A 14,508-nucleotide genomic window follows, 5' to 3' on the forward strand; every position below is an offset into this window, starting at 1 on the left:
AATTAAATATTCAATTTAGTTACCATTACTGGCCTTGCAAGTCGAAAGGCAATAGGCCACCACACTGCAGCACACTGGTAAAATTTTGCATGAGCCGTCATTGTTCCCTTTCATTATTTTGTTGGGGTGACAGCGAGACAAACTTTAAAAAAGGTTTCAAATTACGTGTAAAGTTTGCTGGTAGTCACTAAGAGCTCTCATTATCAAGTCCTGAATGATTACGAGGTGCATTCAAGTTCTAAGGTCTCTGATTTTTTTTCTAATTAACTACTCACCCGAAATCGATGAAACTGGCGTTACTTCTCGACGTAATCGCCCTGCAGACATACACATTTTTCACAACGCTGACGCCATGATTCCATGGCAGCGGCGAAGGTTTCTTTAGGAGTCTGTTTTGACCACTGGAAAATCACTAAGGCAATAGCAGCACGGCTGGTGAATGTGCAGCCATGGAGAGTGTCTTTCATTGTTGGAAAAAGCCAAAAGTCACTAGGAGCCAGGTCAGGTGAGTAGGGAGCATGAGGAATCACTTCAAAGTTGTTATCACAAAGAAACTGTTGCGTAACGTTAGCTCGATGTGCGGGTGCGTTGTCTTGGTGAAACAGCACACGCGCAGCCCTTCCCGGACGTTTTTGTTGCAGTGCAGGAAGGAATTTGTTCTTCAAAACATTTTCGTAGGATGCACCTGTTACTGTAGTGCCCTTTGGAACCCAATGGGTAAGTATTACGCCCTCGCTGTCCCAGAACATGGACACCATCATTTTTTCAACACTGGCGGTTACCCGAAGTTTTTTTTGTGGCGTAGAATCTGTGTGCTTCCATCGAGCTGACTGGCGCTTTGTTTCTGGATTGAAAAATGGCATCCACATCTCATCCATTGTCACAACCGACGAAAAGAAAGTCCCATTCATGCTGTCGTTGCGCGTCAACATTGCTTGGCAACATGCCACACGAGCAGCCATGTGGTCATCCGTCAGCATTCGTGGCACCCACCTGGATGACACTTTCGCATTTTCAGGTCGTCATGCAGGATTGTGTGCACAGAACCCACAGAAATGCCAACTCTGGAGGCGATCTGTTCAACAGTCATTCGGCGATCCCCCCAAAACAATTCTCTCCACATTCGAGATCATGTCATCAGACCGGCTTGTGCGAGCCCGAGGTTGTTTCGGTTTGTTGTCACACGATGTTCTGCCGTCATTAAACTGTCGCACCCACGAACGCACTTTCGTCACATCCGTAACTCCATCACCACATGTCTCCTTCAACTGTCGATGAATTTCAATTGGTTTCACACCATGCAAATTCAGAAAACGAATGATTGCACGCTGTTCAAGTAAGGAAAACGTCGCCATTTTAAGTATTTAAAACAGTTCTCATTCTCGCCGCTGGCGATAAAATCCCATCTGCCGTACGGTGCTGCCATCTCTGGGACGTATTGACACTGAACGCAGCCTCATTTTAAAACAATGCGCATGTTTCTATCTCTTTCCCGTCCGGAGAAAAAGAATCGGAGGCCTTAGAACTTGAATGCACCTCGTATAGTTTGGGGTAATGTGTGCGCTGTGAGTTAACGCTGCTTCAAGAGATATAGACAGTCTAACTTTTACACTAGAATTATTTATTACATATTTCATAACCTTTGATTTATTTTCGTTTATATTCATCGTAACCTCTTTTCTCGAAACATATTGACGATTTCGTAGTATGAGCTCTGTTGTACGTTGGAGGAATAGCGCAGAGATTTTGAAAACGCCAACGTCTTTTGTGCTACCGCTCGCTGTCCGCTGCCGTCGCCGCTCTGCACATAATGGGAACTGTGCGCTGTGGAATTTTCCCACGCAATGCGCGCAGCCTGCAGCCCCTACTTACTAGTACGGTCAATTGCTGAACTTCCGACGCGCCGCGTCGCCTGCATCGCTTCCTGCGCCGACCACGTGTTGGACGCGTGGTGCGTCACGCGATTCGCGGCTGCCCGCCTGACCGGCTGACTCAAGGTCGCACATGCGCAGAGCGCGGCTTTCCGCGGGCGCGGATGCGAACTCTGTCCCGGGGCGGCAGCGGGCAGCAGCCGTAATCATCTCGCCCCAAGTGCTTCATGACGTCACCGGGGCCACGGACGGCACCTATTGTCTATATCAGTAGCTTCTTCTAAGTCCCGCCTCCTTACTGGAAGTTACTCTCTACTCTCAGCTGGTGTTATCAGTGATCTCTATCCAACCTGGGGGTAGAACTCTGGTGTTTGCCTGCTGATTCCTGTGCTTTGCATCGTCTGAAATTCGAAGGCCGCTGAGAGCCAGGACTGAGCCCGGGGCAAATTGTGTGGTTGGGCACCATCTCCAAATGCAGCAGTCCAACTTTATTGTTATTTTAAAGAAGGTTTGCCATCAGTTATACGTAAAATAATTTAGGGAACATCGGAAATACACAAAAAATACTCACTGAGATGAAATATATAATTTCTTATTAAACACTATGTTCAAAAATGCAATGTATACAATGGCAATATGCGTTGCACGAGATATTGCCGGTGAAATTCGAATGAACTAACATTTGGCCATGGCGTTATAAATTAAATCAGGGCGCGTGGTAGCATAGAATGCATCATCGAGCGACTATTAACAGCACTAAGTTTGGTTGCATGCATTACCCAAATATGTCATTTTTGTAGGCCCTACTTGTACCTGTGTTGTCTACATAGACCACATGTAGCACCCGTAAGTGCACATGATATTCAAGCCCTGTGGAGGAAATACATTGTCATACTTGCAGTACATATCTCTATAACACTGACTTTTAACATAAATGCTAGTATGTAATGCATCACTTCAGATACTACATATGTAAAAATGCATTTCGTTTTATACTGAGATGTTAGTGGCAGTCTACATTTTAATATCAGTTTATACGTAACATCTAAATACGAGGACGTGCTGGAAACTAATGCCACAAAATTTTTATGTCAAAAGTCTTAAAGCTTTTTAAATAAAATAACCATCATTAACATTCTACATCTTTATTCTTTATGTCTACAAATCTGCAGCACTGTCGCTAGAAGGTTCCGAAATGTAGCCTGTAACATGGCGATGTGTAATGTAATTACGTCAGTGCATGAGAAAGGGTATGCTGTAATCGAGTTGCGAATTCTAAGAGTTCGCACACACATGGAGCGCCCTCATCTTCAGCATCACAATGTCAGACCACACACGAGAGCTGCGACATCTGCAACAATCCGATGCCTTGGGTTCACTGTCCTCGATCATCCTCCATACAGTTCCGACTTGGCCCCATCCAATTTTCATCTGTTTCCCAAATTTCAAGAACATCTTAGAGGATTTCCTTTTGATAGGGATAAAGCGGTGCAAGGAGAGGTGTGGCCTCGTTAACGAAGTGAAACATTCTACAGTGAGAGGATCAACAAACTAATCTCTCATTGTGAGAAATGTGTTTATCACCAGGGTTACTAAGTTGAGAAATAAAAATGTAGACATGAAGAATAAAGATGTAGAATGTTCCGAGGCATTATTTTACAGCACGTCCTCGTGTTTAAATATTTGGCTAGTATAGTAACTAATTTATTGATTTCCTCTGCACCTCGAGGCGTTCTTTCGCTCATTAATGGAATGTTTGAGTAAAGCATAACTGAAATAAAGGATAATCAATTTTATGATCATGCTGCCAATGTCCGGATCACTGGAGATTTTTCAGATACCCAACACAGCAGGATTGTCACCGTTTTCATGTTCTACTCTTGAAACAATCCATCTTCTTATTTTCCGGAAAACTGAAACACGCGATTTAAGAGGTTCATGCAAGCGGAGAATCAGAAAGTGTGGTGTCACCGCCAGACACCACACTTGCTAGGTGGTAGCCTTTAAATCGGCCGCGGTCCGTTAGTATACGTCGGACCCGCGTGTCGCCACTGTCAGTGATTGCAGACCGAGCGCCGCCACACGGCAGGTCTAGAGAGACTTCCTAGCACTCGCCAAGTTGTACAGCCGACTTTGCTAGCGATGGTTCACTGACAAATTACGCTCTCATTTGCCGAGACGATAGTTAGCATAGCTTTCAGCTACGTCATTTGCTACGACCTAGCAAGGCGCCATTATCAATTGCTATTTATCTTGGGATGCATGTACCGTCAGACCGATGTTCACCAATTATGGATTAAAGTTAAGTATTCCAGCAGCTATGTACCTTTTTTGCTAGTCTCAATTCCTTGTCATTTTCCAAACCTCACGCCATCCTGCGTGAGCTTAAACGCGTGCCCTTCGCCTCCCGTCCTCGTGGATTGGCTGTCTTGCCAGTCCACAAAAGAAAGTATTTTATTTTGCATTCTTGTGACTCTAGTGTAATTTCGTGATCGCCATACAGCAGTTTTGTATGCTTTCCTCAAATCAAGCAACCATATTTTTGTATTTATATTACTTATATTCATGGATACCAGTGTGGGATTAGTGACGCCGGAAAGAGCTCTTCTATAGCCTTTTTGTTCGGCAATAATTAATTAAAATATGGAACAGCCATTACAGTCAAAATGAAGTATATTGGGAGATTAGTCGAAAGACCTGAGGGTGGCTGGCAAGGACACCGCACCTACTTGTCGTCACCAATTTCGTTAAAATTTGTGGTATATGCCAGGATTGGCCAAAAATGAGAGTGTCAGAAATGGGAGCTCCAGATGGACAAGCGATTACAAAAAAATAGCATTTTTGGCTCTATTTGGGCGAGGCACGAACCATTTACGTTAGCCTAGTCTTAGCCATCGGTTAGTGTAGCGGAGACACTACAGAACGATAACCTGTTGTTCCATTGCTGAAACTTTTTTCTTTTTTAATTTTAATTTTTACGTTACTTGCACAGCAAATACATCGAAATAACGATCAGTATATTGTATTTGCAAGATTTTCATATCAGGCATGAAAAGGAAAGGCATAGGAAAATTTGGGATTGCAAATAAAATTCAAAGGTAGGATTCCTCTCAAATGCACTCCGCTGTTGCAGGCCTACGATGTCTGTTTTTATCGTCAGGTAACGAATTTGATCAAAAACCTTCGAAATTGATTTTATCTCATCGAGAGGGAAAAAGACTCGTATCCGGGGAAGACTGCATCAAAATACGTTCCATTGTACATCACCAGATATCCTCACCAATATTTGACGAAATGTTGCGTTACGCGTGGTTTGCCGCCAAACTGTTCCATCAAAGAGAACCTTTTATGAGTATAAACTATTTTGTTTTTCTATAGAAACTTTAAAACAACCACGCAACTGTAAAAATGTCGCGCTTATAATGTTTGCAAGATGCCGATAAAAGTACTGCTTTCCATGTTTTTACGATGAATATCAACTACACAATAATAAAAGTATTTAATTTTGTATAAGTAGTTCTCATGTACACCTTACAGTCCCTGTAATGCCAAATTTTCCATTGCCTTCCTTTTTTCTTGCCTTTCATCAAAATCTTAATAAACACAAAATATTGGGAGTTATTTCGATGTAAGTAATGTGAAAATTGACAAAAACAGAAAAAATATTTCTGTCTAAAGACTAGAACCCGCGATCCTTGGATAACTATTCCGCACTTTCTCCACTGCACTAATTGCTACCAATAATCTACGTCAATGTAGATGGCTCAAGCCCTGCCATACCCGTGCTGAAAATGCTGTTTTCTAAATGTTTGGCTATCTGGAGCAACCATTTCTGTCACTGATTTCTGGCCAAGCCCTGCATATATCATAAAATTGGACGAAACTGATGACAGGTAAGTGTGCTCCTCTTGTTAGTGCTTAAACGTGTAATCGGAAATAATAAACTGCGGCCAAGACAGGAAAAAAATGTGTGTAGATTACTGAAGCAGAGTAAAACCGGTTCCAGCTGATGTAAAGAGCTCAGCTATTTTATGGTTTTTGAGAGAAAGGGTACTTGACGAGTGAGCAGTTGTCAGGTGGACAGGGGCCTCATATCGGAATGTGGAGTCATCAGCTGCTTGGAGGCAGTGTTTGATAATGACAAGGCGGACCTGGTGAGGTTTTATGGAAGACAACACATTTCATTAGTTCCAGTGGAAACTTTTGATTTTGTGTGTGTCCTGCTTTTTAACTATAGACTACTACTTGTTTTGTATGTTGAGGAGATGCTAGGAACCGGTTAGAGACGTTATAGTAATGTCTACTGTGCTATTTTTCCAATCCTGTAGTCAAGTCTGAGAGCCTTTTGAAAGTAGTTGGATTGCTACAGGGCACTGACTAGTGGTATAGGACTAGTGACAATTTTAACTCTGTCTCGCCAGTCAATGTGAGGCAGGTGACCCTTATTTAGACTGACACTAAATTTTTAACAGTGCAGAGAGTAAATCCTGGTCCGTCAGTAAACGTTTCCGACTAAAGGCCTCCATACACAGGGGGACGAGTGTGCTGACTTGCCCGCCGAGTGGGTATGCCCACCCTGTTCGCCTTAGTATGGGCGATGGACCTGCAGACCATCTGTTCCACCAGCGGACCTCTACGTACTAGTCCCACCCACTACTTGGCAGTCCGCAATTCGTCAGGGAAGAAAGCTAGGGTCCACTAAAGCATTCGCCAGCGTCCACACACAGTCGGATAGGTCGGCATGCTCGAGCTGGTGGCCATTCATGCTGTGAATGGATGCCTGAAGACTGCGGAGCAACAAATTGCGCAATTTGTCTCGTGCGGCCCACCTCGCCAAGAGTACTTCACACGGCGTCACAGAAGTTTCGGGGTCTGGACGGAAGCAATGTTACATTTAAAACGCCTTCTTCCTCTTCATAGCTGAGGTTTTCGTCATCCAGGAATCTCCTCCATACACCAGTACAGGTAAAACAACACTTTACAGTTCACTAATCTGTGGTAGACTGGAAGCTGTGATTACACGTCAGTTATGCGAGTTTTTGCAGTGTCAGTTTCAGTTTTTTATCATGAGCCCATTTTTCTAGTAGGCGTCTGATTTTCTGACTTAAGTACATCACATTCACAATGACAACCCTGCTCCCTGTTCTCTTCTTGGTAGTGCCTATAAATTTCGTTTTTTGGAAACCATTCTAACTGAACAGCAGAACATCGTAAAGAATATCACTGCAGAAGGTTCGAAACATCGACTGTGTGGAATAAACTGAAGAGGAACATAATGGTGGCCTAACAACCTAGAAGATTTTATCTTGTAAGTTTAAACTCTTTACTAAAGACGCTAATTTTATTTAATTGGAGTTGAAGTTCTTCTACATAATAAGCAAGTATTACTAATTAATTATCATTTGGGTAATTAACAAAAATCAAATGAAAAAATGTTTGAAAAATTATACTCCTTAACAAAAGACGTTTATACTATTTTGTCAGATAATGGAATTATCGGAGAACCATGGCTGTTATGAGATACAGAATGTTTACAGTGTACAACAGCAATTAGCCACAATCTGGTGTTGGCTTTTTTTTTTATTGGAAAACACTTACCTGTTAGAATTTATAAATTCATCAGACAGCTTATACGTGTTTACCGAAATACGCGGTACGTTAATTTACAGGCTAGTTGCCATGAAATGAGCATAGGGAAAATTTGTTTCCATCGTTCGACACAAACGATGCGTGGAACTGAAGAAAGAGGCCTCTGTTCAAATTATTGAGGATAGGGATAAGAACATAGTGGAGATTTAATTCGCCGAGACGGATATGAAATCTGGTTCTGTGACAGAAATTACCCATATTGTGATCTAGAGACATGAAGTACAAAGAATTCTTGTTACTATTACATGTATCTACAAGTTCGTACTGTTTTTCTTCATTACCACAACGGTGCATCACTAGGAAATTAGCTTTTTTGTCTCTTGCACTTGTTGCTTTGAACGTAGCACTTTTAATATTTGCATATTTAGGGATTGTTTTCGTTATTTGAGGAAAAGAAGATTCAGTGCCAACTGAAAAACTTCTGGCATTCTACATATTGGGTTGAATACAGAAGAAAGGAAGGCAATGGACACTTTGTGCTGTCTGAGACCAACGTTATTGCTGAAGGAAATGGCTTGCCATTTCAAAGAGTGTTGCTTTTGTGAAAGTGATTCACAAATTTTAGGGAAGCCACTAATGTAATAAAGACCTTGTGAGCGCTTATGCCAAAGGCAATTGACGATGCTCAAACTGAGAAATAACAACTACATATACATCTACATTTATACTCCGCAAGCCACCCAACGGTGTGTGGCGGAGGGCACTTTACGTGCCACTGTCATTATCTCCCTTTCCTGTTCCAGTCGCGTATGGTTCGCGGGAAGAACGACTGCCGGAAAGCCTCCGTGCGCGCTCGACTCTCTCTGATTTTACATTCGTGATCTCCTCTGGAGGTATAAGTAGGGGGAAGCAATATATTCGATACCTCATCCAGAAATGCACCCTGTCGAAACCTGGACAGCAAGCTACGACGCGATGCAGAGCGCCTCTCTTGCAGAGTCTGCCATTTGAGTTTGCTAAACATCTCCGTAACGCTATCACGCTTACCAAATAACCCTGTGACGAAACGCGCCGCTCTTCTTTGGATCTTCTCTATCTCCTCTGTCAACCCGACCTGGTACGAATCCCACACTGATGAGCAATACTCAAGTATAGGTCGAACGAGTGTTTTGTAAGGCACCTCCTTTGTTGATGGACTTCATTTTCTAAGGACCCTCCCAATGAATCTCAACCTGGCACCCGCCTTACCAACAATTAATTTTATACGATCATCCAACTTAAAATCGTTCCGTTAGCACACTCTCAGATATTTTACAGAAGGAACTGCTACCAGTGTTTGTTCCGCTATCATATAATCATACAATAAAGGATCCTTCTTTCTATGTATTCGCAATACATTACATTTTTCTATGTTAAGGGTCAGTTGCCACTCCCTGCACCAAGTGCCTATCCGCTGCAGATCTTCCTGCATTTCGGTGCAATTTTCTAATGCTGCAACTTCTCTGTATACTACAGCATCATCCGCGAAAAGACACATGGAACCTCGACACTATCTACTAGGTCAACAACTCTGATAGTTGTTATTATGAGATACTTGCATTCAATGCGAAGATCAGTGTCCTGTGAGCACTAATGAACAACTGAATTACAGATAGAGATGGTGTTGGCGAACTGTGAATGAAGTAGTTCGGCACAATTTTAGCATATGAGAGATGTGGACTCATTTGCATATTTACCACATGTGAGATCTTCTCTTAAAACTGAAGTGTGCTGGCCTTTTCGAAGTATATCTTCTCCTCTTGTGCTTTTGGATGAGAAAACGTCATCCAGGCGAGCGGCTGCTCGGAACATGGACCGCGTCACAGATGCAGACTGTCGGGTCAGTATAAAGCTATGGGGGCATTCATGTGGGCCACCATGGGACCTGTGTTTTTTGTTTTGTTTTTGGTTTTAGGGCGCAAAACTGCTATGGTCATTAGCGCCCGGGGACCTGTGGTAGTAAGGTATCAAGTTTACACAAAGACTTTGAAATGAAATTCTTGACTACAAAGCATTCTGATGTGTGGACACAGGCTTTGATAGATACCTAGTAGTGATGAATAGCAGGCTGATATTTTAGAGGGTAAAGAAAAAGGAGTAAACGAGCAATGATATACTGAAAATTTAGGATGGAATGCGACGAAATGGAAATTCTCTGAAGCAGTGATCAAGGTCAAGTAGAAGTGTCGAGTACTTCACTGGAAAGGGAGTCAAATTAATGAAGAATGAAGTAATATTTATGCTGGGCAGGGCAATTGCGAAATCAGTGAAGAAACAAGCGATGGTTGACTGAAGAAAAAACACGGCCATACGGGTGGAAGAAGAAAATAACCGAAATTTTAAGAATTAGATTGGGAAACAGGATTTTAAATTGCCTAGGGTGAAATTAACAGGAAAAGGAAACATTTTAAATCAGAATTGGTGAGGGAAACGTGCCAGGATATTGAGAAAGATATGAAAATAGGAATAACCGACACATTGCACAGGGTAAGTAAATGCACACTGGAGAAGTAAAACATATAAAGATGTTACTCCGTGAATTTCATATGGAACCCCTCGTATCAAACGTAAAAGAAAAGGCAGATAGGAGGCAAGAGTACATGGAAGACCTGTGCTATCGAGAAGAGGAGGAAGTAACATTACTAGATTACTTATTTCTTCCATGTCGACTAATCTGTTCGAGCACTGAATGATTTGAGCTGAAACAAGTCAGCAGAAGTCGATGGTATACTCCTGAAATACTTACATCTCTGGGAGATTAAGAACTAGAATTTCTTGGTTGGTGCCAAAGGTCTATAAAACAGATGACTTTTCATCAGATTTCCAGAAAAGCGCTATTAACACATTACCAGAGAAAGCACATCAAAATAAACGAGGAACTATCGGGCTGTCAGTTTGGTAATTCACTCAAGTAAACTGCTGACAAGAGTTAATATACACAATAAAAAGAAAAGTTGACAAGAAGCTGGACAAAGATCACATTGGTTTCAGGAAGGGGAAAGGTATAAGAGCAACAATTTAAGTTAAAATGAACAGTTGAGATTGCAATAATATTTGCACTGCAGTGTACGGTCGTAGCATCACCAGAAAACCGAGGAGCGGTCAGCTCAAGCCGTAGGGGCCAAAAGTTTTGAAAATGGCTTTTAAATAACAATAAACAAATTTTATTGCCATCTCGAGTGTTCAAAAATGGTTCAAGTGGTTCTAAGCACTATGGGACTTAACATCTGAGGTCATGTCCTCTAGACTTAGAACTACTTAAACCTAACTAACCTAAGGACATCACACACGTCCATGCCCGAAGCAGGATTCAAACCTGCAACCGTAGCAGCAGCGTGGTTCCGGACTGAAGTGCCTAGAACCACTCGGCCACAGCGGCCGGCCTCGACTGTTCATTTTATCTTCAATATAGCATCAGGTTGCGGCTCTCCATAGACAATGTTGTCTAAATTTATGAATAAGAGCAACAATACTGACATTGTAGTTGGCAGTGGACGACAGATTGAAGAAAAATCAGGATATCTTTCTAGAATTTTGGACTCTGAGAAAAAACTCGACAGTGTAAGGTGAAAGAAGGTGTTATAGCCCTTAGAAGATTTCGGCTAAGTTATATAGACAGGAAAAAACACGTCAACAAAATCCATGTGGGTGTAAGAAAAGTGGAAGGTCAATTAAGACAAGTCTGTGGGACAAGGGTGAAAGACTGAGTAGCAGCTTATCAGCACTCTAATTCTATCAGTATGGCAAAGGAGCAATTACAGAAAATTTTTAAGGGAGAAATATAAGTACAAGGAGAACACATAGCAATGCTGGCTTCCACAGATGGCCGGATCTAAGACCTGGAAGATCTGTTTCAAGGAAAGGGCTGCATACTTAGCACTGAATATGGTTTAAGGATAGACAAAGCAAAAACGAAAGTAATTCAGATAGAGAAAGACAGACAGAACCAAACAAGTGGGAATACTGGCATTTCTCCTAACGAAAGATATTCCCTAATCAGCGCTTACAGCAGCTTTCGCGTTCCGTCGTATTTTTGCTAGTCTCAGCCCCGGTGTCAGTGATAGCTGACAAAGACATGCACTATCTCGTTCGTGAAAACAGACGCGCACGTTTGACGCTCTAGCTGGCGTGACGCGTCGCGAGATTACAGAGCGGCCAGATTTCTGGCGAGTGCCCTGTTTTCCGCAGGGCCACTACCGGGAAAGCGGCAGTTCTGCGTTTGCGTGATACGGCACGCCATAACGAACCCCGTCAGCAGAATCTAATTACAAGGTGATTAAGCAATTTCACTTCCACGCCAGGTCCCGTTGCAACGCCTCCAACGGAACCGCTTCCCGGGGTGGTGTGTCGAATGTGCTACTTTCTGGGTAACCACTGAACACGAGGATGGGTTGTACGACGTCGTTCATTAGGTGTGTTTGCAAGAGACTAGATCAGGCATGGGCAACCTTTGTTGCCCGTGGGCCTGATTCACATGCTGAACCGAGCGAGGTGGCGCGGTGGTTAGCACACTGGACTCGCATTCGGGAGGACGACGGTTCAATCCCGCGTCCGGCCATCCTGATTTAGGTTTCCCGCGATTTCCCTAAATCGCTCCAGGCTAATTCCGGGATGGTTCCTCTGAAAGGGCACGGCCGACTTCCTTCCCCGTCCTTCCCTAATCCGATGAGATCGATGACCTCGCTGTTTGGTCTCTTCCCCCAAATAACCCACCCACATGCTGAAGCTCACCTGGCGGGTCGTCACGAGACGCGACAGCGGTGCTCCTAGTCCATGAAATCAAAACTACAGTACTTGTGACGTTAATGTTCATTGGGAAACGCGTCATTATGAATGGCACCCCTTTCCGAAACGCCACGCCAACAAATTAGGCCTCGAAACTCGCATTTTGGAGAGTACATTCATTTTACAGAGCGACAATTATTGAACTACATGGAAAAAAAGCAAATTAGTTAGAAACTACGGCATGACACACTTTGCATATTCAACAAACTTCACTAAAGATATTCGGATTTGGATTATGACATGTTAAGTACGCATGTCATCACTGATGACGATGTGACGCAAACGAATAGCGAAATTCTGCGTGACCCGCTGAAGTGTGAACTTCGATGCAGTGGATGACCTCCTGAGGGGCTCAGCAATGGTCTTTGGGTTATTCCTGTACACCTCGTCTTTAATACAGCTCCACAAAAATGAATCGCATGTGTTCAGATTCAAATGGTTCAAATGGCTCTGAGCACTATGGGACTCAACAGCTGAGGTCATCAGTCCCCTAGACTTAGAACTACTTAAACCTAACTAACCTAAGTACATCACTCACATCCATGCCCGAGGCAGGATTCGAACCTGCAACCGTAGCTGCAGCGCGGTTCCGGACTGAAGCGCCTAGAACCGCTCGGTCACAACGGCCGGCGCATGTGTTCGGACCGAGGGAATATGGCGGCCAATTGAGGCCCATGACGGTGGACCTTGGGCACCCCCAGAGCCAGAATGCAGTTCCCAAACTGCCCCTCCACGACATTAAACGCTCTCCTTTTCCGATGGGTCGAGTTCCGTGTCGCATGAACCACATCTTGTCGAAATCAGGGTCACTTTGGGTAATGGCGTTAAATCATCTCCTTAAACCTTCACTACGGATCGGTAGTCACCGTTTCATCAAGGAATATCGCGCCGATTATTCCGTGACTGGACATTGCACTAGTCACCCGTTGAGGCTTCTCGATCGCGAAATACGGTTTCTCAGTCCCCCCCCCCCCCCCCCCCGAACACACCGGGTTTACTTACTGACGAACCCATCCATATGAAAGTGGGCTTCGTCGCTAAACTGAACTATACAGAGCATACTAATTCGCATCATGAGCCGCGGCCAATCGCGCAGTTCGAACGTCCTAACGCAAACCGTTCAGAAGTTAGGACCATTTTAATTCATACAGTTCAATAATTATCACCCTGTACGTATACCCCACCTTCAGATGTTTACACTTCTTTACGAGTCGTGTGCATTATTTATTTACTTACGGAGTTTTACAAAAGGGTCTTAAAAACTTCAACTGCAATATTCTGAAACACTGTTAGTCAAGAAAGTTTGTCCACGATGCATAAATGCAAACATCTGAAGATGAAGTGCCAAGCTTCTTGAAATGTCATCATGGAACATTAATTCCCATAAAAAGAAAATGGTTACAGCTAATTCATTATAAATATCCTTCAACTTGGACTGATGCAACGTTCCAATACGCCCACAATAGACAAGAATTATTTACTAATGTTAACGCGAGAAAGGATTGAGAAACAAAATACGGCAATGGACAGGCAATCCCGGTCGACAAAGAATTAAGAGTAACTTTGCGATTTTTCATCACATGCTGGTCATTAGAGTGTTCGAAATTTAGTGTGTTAATGTCTGCGAATACTATCTGCAAGCATTTTTAAAGTATTCATGCGAAAATAATCTTGTGCTTGACCGGATAGTTTAAATAAATTAAGCTAGCATTTGTATGTACATTTTAGAAGGCCTGCATCGCTTGAAACTTAATATATATCGGCTGTATTACGCAGAAACCAAGCTTGAATAATGCGAGCAACAGAATGGCGAATAATCGAAAATGCGTCATGTTGGGAGTACAATGCGGGCGCTTCTCTCCTGCCCACCAATTTTTTTCGCGTTTCGAACTGAAACCAGTAGTGGGCGGGATCCGGCAGGTGGGTCATGACTTGCCCACCAGTGGATTAAATGATAAAAATGGGGGATCAGCGAGACAGAACTGCAGCATCAGCATATTTTTCCAATACAAGTCGTCGTTTGTTGTTATAGAACAGTAAGGCGGTAACAAACCTCAGTGTGCGGAAGGAACAACTGCTGCAATGAACAGGGTAATGAGGAAACAAAATGGAATGAGAGTGAACCGAAAAATGACGAAAATAATGAGGTAAGAGATGTAAAATTAGCGATAAACTTACCAAAACTGGGGACCACGAAGTAGACAAAATGTATGAATCCTTTTAC

The 14,508-nt window shown here is 43.1% G+C and overlaps 1 protein-coding gene across 2 annotated transcripts in view; it reads right to left on the reverse strand.

Annotated features, from left to right (window-relative positions):
* The window catches only part of LOC124804620 (transmembrane protein 53), a 206,484-nt gene that overhangs the window by 138,918 nt on the left and 53,058 nt on the right, over window positions 1–14,508 (reverse strand). The window contains exon 1 of one of the 2 annotated variants that reach the window (XM_047264826.1): window positions 1,873–1,897. The exons of the other annotated variant lie outside the window; for it this stretch is intronic. The gene's annotated coding sequence lies outside the window, so the exon portion shown is untranslated. Of the gene's footprint in view, window positions 1–1,872; window positions 1,898–14,508 lie in introns of those variants that run through there. 2 annotated transcript variants of the gene reach the window in all.

Source organism: Schistocerca piceifrons, chromosome 7, assembly GCF_021461385.2.
Source record: "Schistocerca piceifrons isolate TAMUIC-IGC-003096 chromosome 7, iqSchPice1.1, whole genome shotgun sequence".
Lineage (NCBI taxonomy): Eukaryota > Metazoa > Arthropoda > Insecta > Orthoptera > Acrididae > Schistocerca > Schistocerca piceifrons.